The sequence below is a fragment of the Passer montanus genome, unplaced genomic scaffold (genome assembly GCF_014805655.1).
Source record: "Passer montanus isolate IOZ18808 unplaced genomic scaffold, ASM1480565v1 scaffold13, whole genome shotgun sequence".
Taxonomy (NCBI): Eukaryota; Metazoa; Chordata; class Aves; order Passeriformes; family Passeridae; genus Passer; species Passer montanus.
Window position 1 is genome coordinate 12,376,935 of NW_024359832.1, and position 18,113 is coordinate 12,395,047.

The 18,113-nt window shown below is 36.0% G+C and overlaps 1 protein-coding gene across 14 annotated transcripts in view; it reads right to left on the reverse strand.

Moving 5' to 3' along the window:
• The window catches only part of SLIT2 (slit guidance ligand 2), a 254,614-nt gene that overhangs the window by 108,523 nt on the left and 127,978 nt on the right, over window positions 1-18,113 (reverse strand). The gene's annotated exons all lie outside the window — the stretch shown is intronic.

An 18,113-nucleotide genomic window follows, 5' to 3' on the forward strand; every position in this document is an offset into this window, starting at 1 on the left:
ATTTTTGTCCTTCACAGGTCAATATTGGAAATAAAATCTAGAGAAATGAAGACAGTAGCAGAGGAGACAGAGAAAATGAAAAAATACAAAAGCAAACTAGAACTTCCCATTTATGCTATGCACTATTAACAATGATGCAGTGCAATAGAAGAGGACCAACACACTAAAATCTTTATTGCTGTAACTATACCACATGCAGTTTGGAGGTTTCACCTCGGACAGTAGTTTGCTACCCTGAACCAAACACACCTATCACACATGGTACATGAATGTTTGAAGTTTTACAAGGGGGGCTATCTACCTTTCTTATTAAAATTATGAAATCAGATCTTCTTTTGGAAACCTTCCAAGATGCACCTATCTGTACACAATATGAGGAACACAATTGTATGAAAAAGCTTTCTTAAACATCTGAATAAAAATGTACAAACAAATCAGATGTGTACAGGTGTCTCTACAGAGGGAGTTTAATTCCATTTACATAGCAGTTTTCTTGTGGTTAACTAGATTTCATTTTGCTAAAACCAACCCAGGCTCTTTACTCTAAAAGCACACCAAATGCAAACCAGATCCTAGCAATTGTAAAGTTTCTCTACATTGAGCTTTGGAGACATCTTTAGAGGACCTTTTTCAGAAAGAATTTTTAGAGAAACATGGCAAAACTCTGCCCAGAAATAAGAGATATAGCTCAGAGTAAGTGAAAAAGCTAGAATTATTAGACATAAGAAGTCATGCTTTTGATATATTCTTTCTCTAAAGTGTAATCTAGCATGAGCTCATATTTCCAGTTCTAAGCATGAGCTCATATTTCCAATTCTATTCAATCACTCCTGAAGATCTCTTTTAGATTTATGAATTTGCAGAAAACAATTTGAGGACTTTTTAAAACCCCATGTTGCCCAATTTTAACAAAATTTATATCAATGTAATTATTTTGAATATAATTCCACATACATTGGCAGCAATTTTGTTTTATCCAATTCATTGTTAACTTATGGAAAATCACCTTCTATTTACTAAATTTTTCATAGTTCATGCACCTAATTGCACTGCAATATTTTGCAAAGTATACTTAAAACTAGACCCAATTTTAGTATTATCAATCATGTGTAGAAAAAAAGAGAATTTGTGAGCTGTGATTTAATTTTCAAGCCACCTAAGTAATCTTGAAATGGGATATGACTGTACTGCTCTGACAATAAATTCAGTGGCAATGAATGAAAAAGCAGCCTTCAGCATTTGTTACGGTAACATGATTTAACAGCCTACTTCCTTGGAAAAAACTCTCTTATAAGCATAAAACGCAAATATCTATATTTACATTTCTGTCTAATTGACTAATACATTTTACCTGTATAAAAATTGTGTGTGAAGTGGCTAAGCTAGCAGTAGTGATTTGTATCATGAACAATGATTAGTTTATAACACAGATATATGTATATATCTACATGAGCCACTGCTGTACTCGTAAATATATACTAGAGGAGATAATGGGTAACGGTGCATTAAGCTTTCCATGGCATTTGACAGAGTATCACCACTCACCATTTTATATAATTTAAAAAAAGAAATATGAAAAATGAGCAATATTGAGGCCAAACGTAAATTATTTAAAAAATCTAATAGAAAATATCAATGGTCAAAAGCATTCTGTGGGAAATTCTGGCACAAATGCAAGGACTTACAAGTGTGCACAGGTGTGTCTGTGTGTATGCAAATGCAAAAGACACAAGACAAACTAATTGCACACTAAATTTACGGCTGGGTCGGCACAGTCAACACCATTTCTGTGCAGCACAAGCTCAAGTAAACTGAAGTGTAGTGTTCCGTTGTAATTTTAGCTAATTTCAAATGTAAACTACTTGACTGCAAAGGTTCCCAACCTTGCTGAACAAGGCATTGTTTAAAGTACGCATTTAAATATGGAGGGCTAAGTAAGATTGGCAAATATTGTTTTCCAAAAGTAATTTTTTTGCAATTCATCAGCTGGTTTGGGAAGCTTGGAACTGTTTCTGTAACAAAAGTGTAAGTTCATTTCCACACTGCTAAATTCTACTTCTCATAAAAAATAGGATTTTCCGTATAGCAGGAAAAATTTTAGTAATTATTTATTGATTGCTTCAAGTTTTTATCTGCTCAGTGTAAAAAGGTTTCCTTATAAAAACCTTGAGGGGTTTAAACAAACATTCAACTTTTTCTTCTTGCATAAATTACACCTACATTTCACAACTCAGAAGCTGCATGTGATCTTTTTTATTGATCTTTGAACTCATTCCACCGCAATTCTTAGACGGCTCAAAAATAAAGGCCACAAGCAGCACAAGGTGCATTGTGACTTTCATAGGAAATGGGGCAAAAATCTATTTTGTAGATAAAACCAGCCAATTTTGCACACCATTACATTACATTGATTTGACTTTGCAACTTATATTCTGTAGTGAAGGAAGGTGCAAAACTCCTTTTCAGCCTGATGGTCATTGTATTGCTGCACTTATAACTATGCAGACATCATCTTCCATTTCAAAAATAGGCAGCCGTTGAATAGAGGCTCTATGATAGCAATTGATCTCCCTAAAATTAAAGAATATCTAAGAATATTTAAGCCACGATACAACAAAACATATTACTTTTATAAGAAGAGATCTGTATTTTTTTCAAAAAGCATGAAATTGATTCACATTAGAAAGTGGCAATCTGACCAAGATATTTTCACTAGAACAAATTATTCTCCGTTAATATTCCAGCCCAGGACCTTACATTAAAATCCAGAATACCTCTGGAACAGCAGAATTGAATAAAAAATGCAGCTAGAGTGAAAAAGCCAAGGTTATGTGAGAATTTCTTTCTTTCAATAGAGCACGATCATCTAGTGAGATGCTTTGACAAATTCATCTTTATGCAGATTCTAGCTGTCATAGAGGCCTCTTTCAACTAAATTGTTCTTGACTCTATTATATATGTCCTAGAGAGATATACTCCAAATTATCAAGTCTGAAGGGGAGTACCTTAGACATGGAGCTTTCAAGAAAATTCCTTAGTGCAACTTTGTGGACTTCATTTATGTCATTCAGTGGTGGGCAGAGTTCCTTGTCCTCCACTGCTCCTCCTTGCTCCAGCATCACCAAACCTGTGCTCAGAGCCAGGTGTAACTTCAGTCTCTCTGAATGGGAAATGTTCTCAAGGACAACTCCCAGATATGTTGCCTCAAGTTAAAAGGTACTACAGGGGTTAAATAGCAGAGTGGCACCAAAAGCCACCTGGGTGAGTTAGAGCGGCAGCAGCTGACAGAGACTTTTTAGAGAAGGCACAAATGAGCATTGGTGCTGCTCTAGATGCACAAATCAGCCTGGGTAAAGTGGATTGTTTCAGATAAGTTTAAGATGTAAATATGTCGAGCATTCTTCTGACTTGTAATATTCTGGCCACAACCCCATTTTCTCAAATGTAAAAACAAAACCAAATCCATAAAGCAAACAATGCTGAATCCCACTATAAGTGAAGATACACAGTGGAGAATGCACAAAGATTTATGAATTTTTGCCCAACTGCAGCAATGTTTTGAAAAACTTGAATACTATTTTTTCTCTCTTTGAAGGTCAGGTGTGTGTTTCTAAATCAAAGACTAAATATGCTGCATCTAAATAATTGCTTTTTGTAATTAACATAGTCCACCCAAGCATTCAAACTCATCAAAAAAACCAGAACTATAGATTCTCTAAGATTTGTGATGAAGTGAGTTCTGCAATTATTGTGCTTATGTAAAATATAATTTATTTTTAAACAAAATGAATAATGGCAATTTACATGCAATGGATTCTGAAGCACATCTTCCTCAGCTTTTAAAACAATTTCCAAAGATTAAAAATTGAATTTGGATATTCTGACAAAGCAACTTAACTTGTTTAATTTGAAATTATGCCTAAAATAATGAAGATTTCTGCATTTCACAAACCGATGAACTAATAAAAAAAATCAATAACAAAAACAACACCATCAAAAAGAGCCCAAACACCTCTGCCCCACCCTTCCTCTCCCAACAGCTTCATTTTGTGTATGCAGAATTTTTCTCTCCAAGAATACATTGGTAATGATACTGTATTTAGCTTGTGGAAATAGCAGGAAGACCTTGCCAAAAACCTTGTTACTACTGAATCCTTCTTAAGAACAGGATGGAAATGGTACAGTTATATTTATCATATTTGCTGGTTAGTAGGTAGAGGTGTATCAGGGAAAAAAAACCTCACAGCTTAGAATCCTGTAAACATTTGAAATTCATACCAATAGAAGATACTAACCTGCTCTCAAAAAAATCCAAAAACTTTAAGACTTATATGGAGTATTGCTTTCTTATCTGAAGATAAAGCCCTGAGATAACCCAAAATTAATGATCCTGATGAAATGCTTCAGCTCTTAAAAAATTCAACCAGTACTGCATTGCAGTTATTTTATTACTCACCATGTATGGCTCTCAGCTGAATATGCTATATAGTCTTAAAAAGGAGTGCTCAAATTTTAATTATATAAATTGAAACATCACATAAAATATCTATATCATAAACTGTTAAGGCTGTATCACAGTTTTGTTGTGTGGCTAAATCACTGTTCGTTCTGAAACACTAAATCTTTTGAGGATGACAAACCTGCTTGTAAATTTAATTACTTGTAATTTTATTTTCCTCAATGGTTTAACCTCCCTCTGTGTCCGATCACAGATATCATAAATCTATATTGCCATTCTGTACTTTGCAAAGTACTGAGTACTGGGAATGAGTAATGTGCCCTGATTTTTAAAGGAAAAGGCAGAAATACTCAGCCCAACTAAGTACTGAATGCTTACCAGTTTATTCATGCCATTTTATAAAAATATCTCAGAAAGTGGCTATTTAATGACTGGCATCCTGATAATTATTTACATATTAGTGACATGAATGAAATTAGCCTTGCTAAGTACTTTTCTCTTACTGGAAAACAACACTTTTGACATTAAGTAACTATATTTTGAATGAAATCCTCCATACCTGTATAAGGTGGCGAAGTCTTATAGATAATGAGACTACTAAGCATTCAAAGAAATGAGAATTATTTAAATTAGTGTACTTAAAACCAAATATATTAATTTGGACACAGGGGGTTTCACTGGAATACAAAGATGGTGAAAAAAACCCAACAACATATTTTAGAATAGGATAGTTCAGTTGAAAGGGACCTACAATTATCACCTAGGTCAATCAGATTATTTTGATGGAACAAGTAACAACTTCTTTTCAGGAACATTAAATATCAATTAGACATTTATCCTAAAACAAAAAAGTAACACTAACCAAACAGTTAATTTATGAATATCAAATGGTTCTGTCCATTTCAGATATTTTTATTATCATTGGCTTTTTCTTCAGTACTGTTCAGTGTTCCTACAATATTTCTGTATTTGAGTACACCTTAAAAAATACAGGTGGCAGGGAGAAGACATGCACCACCTATTCACTAAGAAGCTCCTTAGCTTGTGAAACATGCTCTGGTGTAGGCTACTGGCTGGATCCTGAACTTCATGAAGATATCTGTGAGGTCTTGCATGGTCTGAGATACTTCTCTAGTCACAATCACATTATTCACAGATCATCTAAAACCTCAAAGCTATTTCAGAGCAGGAACCAACCAAGACTTATTATTTACTCCCTTGGCTTTGATCCCAGGGAAAACAAAGTACTCTGCCTCACTGGGAGGCACTGAAAACACCAGTAGTAAAATCTGAGATATGGAAAGTGTGAACATGCTGCAACATGACAGCATAAGACAAGGGAGCCACAGCCCCAAGTTTTAAGTGTATCTTGAAATGTTTCCAGAGAAGAATGGCAAAAGGTTATTTCATGTTATCATGAACACTGGCAGCTGCCTCTGTTTGCAAAGCTGCCATAGCCATGGGCTTTCCAACGCAAAGAGGAGACAATGAAATGCCAAAGTAGATTTTTTATGTTTCAATGGATCTCTGACTTGGATTCCATTTCTAAAATGTCAGTTTTCTACTTTCAAATTTTGAATAAATAAATTTTTCTACTTTGTATTAGGTGTCTTGGGTTAACATGGAAAAGTTCTGATCAGATGGGTTTTTTCCTGCTCATGAAACTTCATTTATCACTATACAACCAAACTGCAAAGTTCCAGCATGACTAGGAATTTAATCCAAGACCTTTTCTGAATGTGACAGAGGCATGCTTTGACAACCACAAGTTTTATTGTATTATGATAAAGTATGTAAGTGTGAAAATTATTTTTGAAACTATGTAATGAAAATCAAAGCAAAGTACAAAGTCATCAAGAATACAGACGCTACTGAAAATTGTGGTGATAATGCAGGGGTAGCATCCTGGAGAGACAGTTCCTTTAAATCAGTAGCACAGGTGAACTAGATCTACTGAAGCCTATCAGGAATTCCACCATAGAAGCAATATATCATATAGTAACACAGGCTTACCAAACAAACACAAATGTTTTAATTGTAACACAACATTTTTTTTATCCCACATTCAGCAAATACATTAATATATGCAAACAACTAAGTACCTTTCCCATCAGTCAAGCGAGGCTTAGCCAGTTAATTGCTAGAATACTGACATATGCTTGGCTTTAAGTTTATACAGTTACTGCATAACAAGTTACAGTATGGCATCACTTATTCATGAAGGTAATCTTATACCCAAATGGCTTGTCATGTCCTTTTAGTAGGCACAGCTTTCTGACAGATCTACAAATCAATTATAATGCAACAAGGAAACGTTTTAAAAAGATATACTTAAAAATTCAGTCTAAACTCTTGTTCTGAGAAGGCAAAACAAACAAAGAAACAAAGTCAAGCAATCAAAAACTCTGATGTACCATTATTTTTTGACTGTGAAATAAACTAGTTAGCTTCCTGTTAATTTCAATGGTTTTTTTTTCTTCTGTTCTTTAGAAAAACACACATTGCAGCTGTTTCTCTTTGTGTTGAAGATACAAAAGGTGTCCAATAATACCAGCAGTAGCTAATAGGTCTCTAAGGCACATATATATCATCCCCTTATGAAGATAAAACCTATAAATTATAATTTCAAGCATTAGTTCTGTAAATCATTATTGCTGCTGCTTCCCATAGGAGGATTAAAATTTCATGTATGAGAAAGCTACTATTAACCTCCTTTTACAGATGGGGAAACCAAGGCAGTACGTGTCAGCAGTAGCACGTATCAGTACCAGGCTGAGGAGCACAAAAACTGATGAGAAAGATTTAGATGACAGAATTGCAGGTTCTCTCTGCATCACTAATTTCTATTTGCTCTGTTGACTCCCTAGAGATTCAGATGCTGCACATAGTAGGCACATAACCTATTCTCACGCTAAAGCAGGATCACTCCCTGGGCCATGGTGTGCTACATTGCCCAAGTGAATATTTCACATTTCACAACACAGGGCAATCATCACTGCAACACAGACTGAATGATTAGAGTCACAGCAATTCCCATGGTAAGGAATGCCTTTTTTTTTTTTCCCTAAGAATATTCAGACTGAATTTCCCTGCCCACTTTCATGTCTCATTTTTTAATGATATCACTTTTGATTATATCATTCATGCTTCTTTCATTCTTAATGCTCGAGGTTTTTTAAATGTCATCCATTTATAAATCTGTTATGGAATCAAAATGTACTTCTTATTATAGCTTTTGGCATACTATTATCTGTATTATTTCAGCAGTACATCTTTTAATCCACTTTATCTATTTATTTATTAAAGAAGAGAGATCATTTATGTATAACATGTATAACAGAACATATACAGCAAAAGAGAAAAAGCAACACAATACACAATAGCAGTACTGGTAGCCTGACAATCTCCAGAGTGTATCAGTACCTTCAACCTTAACATTTGGTTTAAGTCATCCAAAATTTAAATTCTAATACTTAGTGCTAACCTTATTTCTTTTGTTTGAGAAAGAGCCGGACTATTTATACCCATGCAATATAATACCCAACCTATCTATAATTTTTAGTATTAGTAACCAGTGATTTCTGCAGAATCTAAATATCACAGAGTACAAGTACTAGACTGTTTACTTTTTAATAGGAATTCATTTTGGGTTTGGACTAAGCAAAACCTCCAATCTCTTCTGTCTTGGCAGAAAAGTTAACCCATGGGCTGCAAAATCACTTCTACTCTACAATGTGTCCAAAAGTGTACTTAAATCAATTTGTATGCTCTGATACTACTGAAAAGAATTGCTTAAGGAGATTCGCCATTTATTCTTTATTGTTCTAGAGTGGCCTAGCAGGGCAAATGCTAATTGTGCAATAAAATAGGAGTATTAGGACCACACATGTATTTTATTGGAGCCTTAGAAATTATTTTTTAAAAGGAAGGCATTCTTTAATAGTCTGTTCCACTAAATTAATACATAATTCTCTTTTGTTTAGACTACAAAAACCCCAAAACAAAACAGGAAAGGAAATTACATGTTGTAGTTCCTAAAGAGGAAAGGACCACCCACGGTTTCAGAGAGAATTGCAATACTACTTCAAATTTGGCTTCAGCATAATCCTTTTCATAAAAAAAACCTTGAAGCTCTTAAGAAGCCCTCACCTCCCAAAGCAAAAACTGACAAATCTTTATCCTCTATCCAGTCCCAAATTGGTCAAGCTGCAGGAAGGCACTGAGTGACATTTGACTGACTGCTGCTTATCCTGCATCCCTAAGAGCACTGGATTCCCCACCAGGGCCCAAGGCAGCAACACAGCTGTGCTGTGTGGAGGCGTCGCTGACCTACAGCCCTACCTGGGGGTTTGCAGGGTGGAAAATGACTTTTACTCACATGGTTGCACATCCACGTGGTGAGGCTGCACCTCAGGTGCTGTGTCCAGTTCTGCACCTCAAGAAAGACATGGAGGGGCTGGAGAGTCTCCAAAGGGCAACTGGAGGTGCTGAAGGGTCTGGAGCACAACTCTGATGAGGAGCAGCCGAGGGTGTTTAGCCTAGTAAAAAAGAGGCTCAGGGAAAACCTTATTGCTCTCTATGACTGTCTCAAAGGAGATTGTGGACAGGTAGGGATCAGTCTCTTCTCCTGCATAACAAGTGACAGGACAAGAGGAAATGGTCTCAAACTGTGCCAGGGGAGGTTTAGGTTAGATATGGGTTTCATTAATGGATTTCCCTCTCCTTTTCCTTTAACCAGGTTGGAATTGAAGGAAAAGTAAAAAATAACTTAAATCTTTAGGTGTCATTTTTTCATACAAGGCCACAAAAGAGTGTTTCTATATAGGCAAAGGGTAAAGAGTCTGCTATTTTCATTTTACTAGTCTCTGATAGGTGATTTGGTGATTAATCTTTAATCAACTATTACACTTGACAGACTTGAAAATGTTAGGAGCTTTAAAAGAATAAAACAAGATTCTGCTGGGTAACTTTCACTTCTTCTGGTACATTAGACACTCAGCATATGCATGGCTGAAACATCCATTTGGCTTGGCTGGGGATCTGCTCACATTAAGAATAGATGAGATGGCATATTTAATTTTCCAAAAGACCTCTTCAACAGTATCTAAAAAATCTATCACTACTTTTCCCTGTAACAAAACTTCTTTTTTAGAACAAGTTTGCAGCTGTCAACATGTCTTTAATATTTAATATTGTTTCACCTGCTTTGGAATTGAAACTGTAAGCACTTTCAAGAACTGATTGAAAGGTTGTCTGGTACATCATCTAGTTTCACTACACAGCCTACAACCTTGTATGTTCTCTTCTGAAATATCACTCAGCAAGCTGTGGCAATTCCTGTTTCTTCAAAACAGAGCAGAGAGGACTCATGATCCAATCCTATTATGCAGAGCTGCAACTCCAATACAGACAAGTAATAATTGCATCCCTGGACACAGATATTTTTCATGAAATATAGCTCCAAACTTTTACTCTGATAATAACCTGAGTAGTTCAAGTGTTTCCTAGCAGTAAAACTAACCTTGAAGAATTTGTCAAGGGACAGGGGAAAATTTGGAGAGTAAACTAGAAAAGATCTTGCGGACCATTGATGTTGAACAGCACTGTGCTCACTCTTCCTGCATTTGAGTTGAATGGTGCAATTTGGGGATTGTCTCTTGAGATGGGCTGATTGCTTGATAAGACAGATTTATTGTACAGTCTTAGCTTTATATGATATGTGTAAGTGCACAATATATATGAAGCACTGATACTTCAAGCTTTAAGGCTGTTGCCTGTCAGTACCAAAAACTATGCTAAACCAGTGAAAGAAACCAAAGCAAATTATTAAAAGGATTACCACGGATGATTAAAAAAACCTGACAACAGCTAAGCTGCAATCATTGCTGCTTATCAAGATGATAAATTTTATATGACTTTTTTTCTGGTCTTCATCTGTTTATACCCATGTGTCATTTCTTAGACTGTAATATCTTTCACAGAAAGTTTTTTGTTTCACTGGGTGTTTTGTTGGTATTTTTCTTATTCTGTGTAACAAAGTACAGTGACTAGTACCACTGGGCTTCTGGACTAAAGAACTAGGACTTTAAGCTTTTCTATGAGAAAACTATAAATGAAAGGACAAGAAACAGATGTTTGTATTATCCACCTCTTCACTGAAAATGAACTATAAAACAGCTCAATTACTTGAGTAATGGAATGATTGGATTTCTTTGTTTATTCTATTTCTTGTGTGCTATATATGTGCTGGTTAATACAAGTCAATTAAAGCTCTTAGGAGGAAAAAGAAATTGTTGGGAAACTTCAGGGCAATTACTGATACATACATTCAAGTACTCTGGAAGTATAACTTCCCATTGACCAGGATTAAATTATATTAATACTCTAGCTGTGCATCCCAGAAGTGTCAAGTCTCAAGCTTCTTCTGTTCAAGGGCTCCAAGTTTTTCTTTCTTCTTGAGCCTACCTTCTCTTTCTGTGACTGCTCCAGCCCCTTCCCCCAAATTTCTGTCACCACAACTTTTCCCCTTTCACTACCATACAAAGAATCAGAATTTCAAAAGGTATTTTCCTCTACCAAAAGGAGCTGAGAATACAGCAGAGGCAGTTCAACTGGTCTGTAAAACAAGTGCATCCTAGCCAGCTAGGTTATTTAAGGCTATTTAGAATTGAAAAACCTCATAAAAATGGTAAAAATGTATGTAAGGAATAAAAAGAAAATACGCCATTCCAGAATGAATCACAACTAATTTCTTAATCTCAAAATGAACAACCATGACTAAGAAACTGAATCAGAGTGCTCCATTCCGCATTTCAGGAATGTGAAAAATCCCATTTCTTCTTAATAGCCTTGTCTGTATGCTGTTGCCACAATACCAGTATGTAAATCACATTAAAATGTTCTACAAAAAAAGAATTTATACAAAATTGAATTTAGTATTTTTTACAGAAAAGCTTAAATTTTATTGCTACTTCTGCCATATTTATCTTTTCTTCCTCAAACTTGCAAAAAGATTCAGCTGCTTGCACTAGAAATAATTTCCATTTGGACATTTTTTTAAGCTTTAAGTGTACAAGGTTGATTTTCTGTTCCAGGACTGCACTTTTCCATTGACAGCATCAAAAAGTAGCTGCTCTTAATTGCATTTTAAAAACCCATCCTCCCTCTTTTCAGATGTTTTTTTCTCCATCTGCATGTTTTCAAGCCTTTTTTTTTTCCAAATGGCTAAATTCTTTCCCTTCATCCAATATCCATACTCTCCTAAGTAGCTGATGGAGCTTTGCCTCAAGTAACTATCCAGAAAGTAGAAGCCCTAATAATTAGGGTAAAGAGTGATTGTGTGGGGTGGTGTGGCGGCTTTTCTTATTGTTTGAGGGCTTTTTTTCAGGAGGAAGGGTGTTGTGTTTTGCTCTATGAGGGCACACAAGCCACCTGGATGGGATGGATGAGAATTAAGTAATTGCAAACAAATGAGAGCACAGCACACACATGAGCAAGGGTGACACTGATGTCTCCATTCACAAGATACTACACACTCCTGCAGTGACCAACAGGTAATTTCAGACAAGAGAGGTGGTGACCACATACACGCTGAGAACAGTTATGGTAATGGAAAAGGGACTACTAAATTTACTTTAAAAAACCCCCAAAACCCAAACCAGTAAACAATACATAATCTTCCCTATTGCTTAAGGACTAATTGACAAACATACTATGAAATGTTTAAATACTTAGATTGACTGCATTTTGTTTAAAGCATAAAAGTTAAAAAGGTATTTTAGAAATAAGGCTAAATACAGGAATGCATGGCATTGTGCCTGTATCAGTAATAGCCACTAAATAGATCAAGGTCTCAGCACTACACAGCCAGGATTTTTTGCTAAAGCATTCAGTGTGAATCCATTTGTACTTCTAGGGAATTCAGGAAGACTTCCACCAGCTCAGAAATCCTAGGACATGCATCTTACAAGAGCAGGAGCATCTGTACTCAGCCTTTTAACTGGGTATGAAGAGATCTCCTCTCAGAACAGGACCAGCTCTGAGCTCTGAGGTGACTGAATCCAAACAATATTTACACAGATAGCTGAGAAGGTGTGAGAATTTGCTTCTTTATTGGCTCCACTGCACTTGCTATCTGTTGCCATATGGCCAATTCCTTCTCATGCTTAATTCTTCTGTTTCAGTTCATATTACAGTACACTCTTTTTACAGACCTGCAGCTTCAAACATCTGTAGCAAAGGTCCCAAAAATTGATTTAGAGGCTGAAACACAAGCATATCCAATCCTGCTCCTACACAAGGCTATATATCTTTGTTGGAAGACTGACACATGGTCCCCATATGCATCAGTGATAACATAAGCCTGCCAAGCACAGATGTACTTATAGCTCCAGAGAGATGCAATCTAATGATGGATAGGAATAACCCAATCATACAAACATTTGTATTTGTAAACCTTACCTAGTGCTACAGACAATATGTCTACATTTCATTGCCATATTTTTTCAAAGATATCAAAATATTCCTAAGGTATGGCAGGCAAATGATGCAACTTAATGGTATGTAAAATAGAGAGACTGCTTTCCGAAGCACAACTTCATAGTTGGAAGTTCTAAAAATTAATTGCTCTTCTGGCAAACCCAATGAAAATTAAATTAAATTAGATACTGGAACTTTTTCATTAGAAGGCTCTGGCAAAATAAAGTCAATAGATGGAAAGCTTTCTGCAATTAAAAGTGACAGGTGCATTGCTTTGTCTAAGCTTTTAAATCACATCTGTCAAAAAGCCCACTAAAATGCATTTTTTAAGCTCCTTCCAATCTACTCAACTTTTTTGAACCAAAATACTGTGGAATTATTGAAGATATATCACTTAAATCACAGCTTTATGGCAGTAAAGAGCTAAAATTTCTATAGAGTTATAGATCTAACATATTTAGGACAATGTATTAAATCACAAAGTAACTCTGTCTCCTGTTCCCATTCATTTCATTTGTCAGCATGATTTCCAGCTTCAATTCCTAACCACTGCACAAGAAAGACACAACTTGATTTCCCTAATTTAAAACCAAGTTGATAGTAAATTCAGAATTCAGGCCAGTCACAACTTTGATTGAATTATCTATTCCATTGGTTTAAGGTGATTTAGAAGAGAGATGGTTAACAGTAGTTACTCCTTTGAAGAAACTTTTTCTTCAAAGTGTCCTGGAAAGTGGTAGAAAAGTTTGAGGTCAGGTTTTGCTGTGCTTCTTACAAGTGAAATTATTTTCAATGAATATGTGTTCCAACAGTGGGGGCAAAACCACTTATTGCACATCTTTCCCCTGCCCTTCAGATATACCTGAGCCAATCCTCTACCTCTCATTCCTTGCTGACAAAAACAGGGAGTGTTTAAGCCCAAAACTGAAAAATCCCCCTAATATCTCCTAATGATTATTCTCAGGTTTTTGGGGTTGTTTTTTTTGGGGCTTTTTTGGTTGTGGGGTTTTTTTTTGTTTGTTTGTTTGTTTTGGTTTTCTTTTGTTTTGCTTGCTGGTTTGGTTTTTTTGTTGGGCTTTTTTGGTTTGTTTATTTGGTTGGTTTTATTTAATCAAAATTCAACCCCAACTTTCATAGGTTAGGAATTAAGTTTTTTTAGGGAATGCTTCTCATCCCCACTAATTCTGAAAACAAACAAAAGCATTACTCTTCAGAGATCCTAATTATCAGCTAAATGTAAAGCTGTTACACATTGTAAGATGATCTGTGACAATATGAATTGTGTAGGCTATGGCACAGCACCTTCAAAGGCACAGGAAGGAAAATTACACTAACTCAGTTGAACACAACTCTTATTAAACACAAACATACAAATAATCTCATCCTAATTCAGTAGAGCACTGAAACATGTAAAATTTAATGTATGTGCTTAAATCCCATTAAATTCATGACAACTACTCACAAGTTAAGTGTCAAGCGTGCGACAAAATATATCTTTGAATCACAAACTATGTACAGAAAACCAGCAGTGAACACATTTAAATTATAGACTTTTCTAATTTAAGAATATATTTGAAAAGACAAAATTCTCCTAAGATGGGGAAACAGAACAAAAAAAATAAGTAAATTGTTTTCTGTGATCCATCTATAAATTTTCATCATGCCCCATCATGAACCATTGTGATACCAAAACTAGTATTTCAGACAACTGGACCACGCACAAGTCCTTAATATAATTGTCTTTTATATTTAACAAAACTCAGAGGTTAGGTGCTGCTTTTTGGGTTTTCTTTGAGTAATGGGGGCGAATCTTGCCAAGTTCTCAGTTACTATTGTAAAAAACTAATTTGGAAACAGCGAAGTCTCACATGCTTCTCCCTAGCACTCCTTTTGAGTTCAAGGGATTCTCTTCAGAGAGAGAAATCTCTTTCAGTGGCCAGCTAGATGAAAGCTTTGAGGTGGAAGGTCAGTATTTCAGGAAGGCTGACCATTCAACACAATACTAGACTTCCAAATTCTGTGTCAGGTCTGCATCCCTGTGGAATAACACAGGAACTGTGCTATCAAGAACAGCATTCTGAGGAGGAATCAAAAGCAGTTAATATATACACTGAAGAGTATATATATTATTGGAAAAGTAAACACAGATAAGGATTCATCCCTGAGTAGCAACTGAGTAAGTCTGAGAGCTGAACTGCAGTGCTACTGAGTGCTTCACATATGTAAACTAAAAATACACCAAAACCATCAAAGGAGCCAAGGTGTCATGAGGATATGTCTACAAACATTGGCTCCAAACAGGGAAATATTTAAATATTTTCCCTTCGTATCAATTTTAACTAGACCGTGGGTGAGAATGAAAGGTCTGCAATCTGTGAAAACGAAAAGATCAAATTCAGCATTCAGTAGGGATACAGAATATCTAATTAAGCCCTGGATCTGCAGTTTGTGTTTGGGTTTTTTTTCAGTTTCTCTCCCATATATATTTTGCCCGCTGTTAACCATCTTCCCATCCATATCTATAAATAATGAAAATAAGCCAAAGTTTCCTCACTGGTATGTTTTACATAAATATCTGAATGGAAAATATGTCCAGAACTTTGAAAAACTGTATTAATTGAAAAGTTTAAACAGACATAAAAGATCATATAGAAATATGGACTTGAAAGAAGGTATTAGATAACTCTATTGTAAATAGAATTAAAAATACTGATAGTCCTTAAGGAATAGGACTTACCAGATACAAAGCTAGCATTCAAAACATACGAAACGAAATCTGAGTATTGGTGATATTGATTTTATTCAGGTGTTAAGTCTAAGCTTAAAAATAAATGTTCTGATGAACTTTAAGATGTGTTTTATTCTCCTGCATTTATTTTTTCCTTTCCTTTAACCTAGTTGAAATTTCATTATACATACTTACTATTTATAATACTGTTTAACACATACTTTTATCTGTATAAAAATAGAGGATCAGGAAGAAGAGTTTTACATAAATTTCTGCATACCCTCTACCACTTTCTGCTTGTTGGGTTTTCTTGTTTTGATTCCACTTTTTAAATTAAGGACATACCACTTCCAGTGGGAAATTACCCTCCACCTATGAAAACAAATGTATGTATGGTACAGCGCCTGTCCTGAAGAACCAGAAACATCTCCTGACAGTGTCTGTTTTCCACAATATTTTTAATATGCATGATTTCCTTTTCGCAGTGAGCAACACAAAATAGAGAGTCCCAGCTGAAGCAGAGATGACATGTTAGCTTGCAGTTATGAACAAAAAATGTAGAAAAAGCATTTGAACAACAAAGAGAAACTGACTTTAAAAAAAATAAAATCAGAATAAACCTCTGTGTAAATGTTCTTAACAAAATCACAACAGCCAGGATTACAGAATAAGGATTTCATACTGCTGCCATGTAGGTACATGTCTAATAGTGAATGTCTTTGTCTTCCTTACATTTATGAACAGATAAAGATTATAGTAATAAATCCCCATGCTGAAGTAAAGTTTGGACTAATCTCAAGATTAGGAATCTAATCTCCATTAGAAAGAAGATATAAGTATTTAAAATGAGTAGGAGGTTGAATTGCTACAAGCAACATGACATTCTATATTTTTCTGTATTGCATGTGCAGTGCATACTCCTACACCACAGCTGAAGTGTGTTAAGACTTACAAGCTGACACAAAAAAGCAACAGATTAAAAGAGGAGTTTCATTAAAAGAAACCAAATGTGTCAGCAACTATCTTCAAGTTGAATTTTGGTCATACAGCTCCCTGGTATTTTTTGCTTTGCTTTTCTAACTAGTTCCCCTATGGATTAACCTCTTCTCACCTCTGGTTGTATATACACTGCAAGATAGAGCTGCTGGACAGTTCATTAGAGAAGCTCCTGCTGTTTCTTCCACTGGAGAGGAGGGACCTCTAAGTTATCATACACAGGCAGGCCCAAGTCGACATGTCTTCTAACAACTTCTGGCAGCTTTGATCACGCTGGTGGTTCATACAAGTTTCACGGGGAAAAAAAAAAAAAGGCAGGAACTTTGAGGCATTTCCTGCTACTCCTTTGGAAACCAAATACCATCACTTAGTAATTCATGCACCATACTAGCATCACCGGGTGGGGGCAGTGGGGGGCTGGGTGTGGGGCCCTTTTCTGTCTGGCACATCTTAAACAAGCAAAAATATATTTAAATGGAACACTTAAATGCACTGCTAGAAAATTTGTGTTTTAGATAATTCCTAGATAGATGTTGAAACATAAAGTTTTTTTGATTCAGTGTTTCAGTTGCCTGTTTCTGAGATGTTATCCACCCCAAGGTTTACAAGAAGCTTTGCTTTTACAGCCTCAGCTGTAAACTGCTAGAGGCTGCCTCACTTTTCTAGAGATGCTTTATGTGGCATGGTGGCAAAGAACCTTAAATTGCACTTAAGCACTTGAAACCAGCTCCTTCATATCCAGCAACGCTTCCCACTGCTCAGCTCCCTCTCCTTCCTTGACACCTCTGGTGGCCAAGCCAAAAAAGTCAATGGTCTGCAGCAGTGAATGAATACTCCAGGATCCTTTCATAATGGTGTAGCTGATTGAAGCCCTGTTTGAGAGGCCTTACCTCATTTCCCACACATTTTCTGACCCATTTTGTCTGCCTTTCTCAGAGGGGTTTTGCCTGCTATATTGTGGGCTAAGCAGTAAACTAATTATCCTGTTCAAATCCCTTTGCAACGCCTCTAATCCTATTAGTTATAAGAATGTGTGAATACTGATTGCACAACTTAAAACAGGGAGAAAAAGAAAAAGAGACAGAGGCAGAGAGAAAAAGCCAAAAGGCAGGATCTGGGAAGATCTGCTAGCCACTTCAGCTTTTCAAGACTTGTCAGGACGCTCGAGACTCCCGTCCATCACAAGACAGGACAATTTGTAAGGTCCATATTTTCATTTTCTGTCAGTCTTTCGTGTCTGCCCCAGAAGTGCTGCTATTATCCAAGGCAGCTCTGAGTCTTTTGCTCACAGCTGAACTGGCTGACCCTTGACTCCAGTTAACAGTTACATTTTCTCTCTTTCCCCTTTCATAATGAACATTTTAATGAAGGGGATGACAATATTACAATGTGTCAAAGAAGCCATATGAAGTACCGGAAATGAATGAATGTTAGTGTAGGCATCTCTAGGCC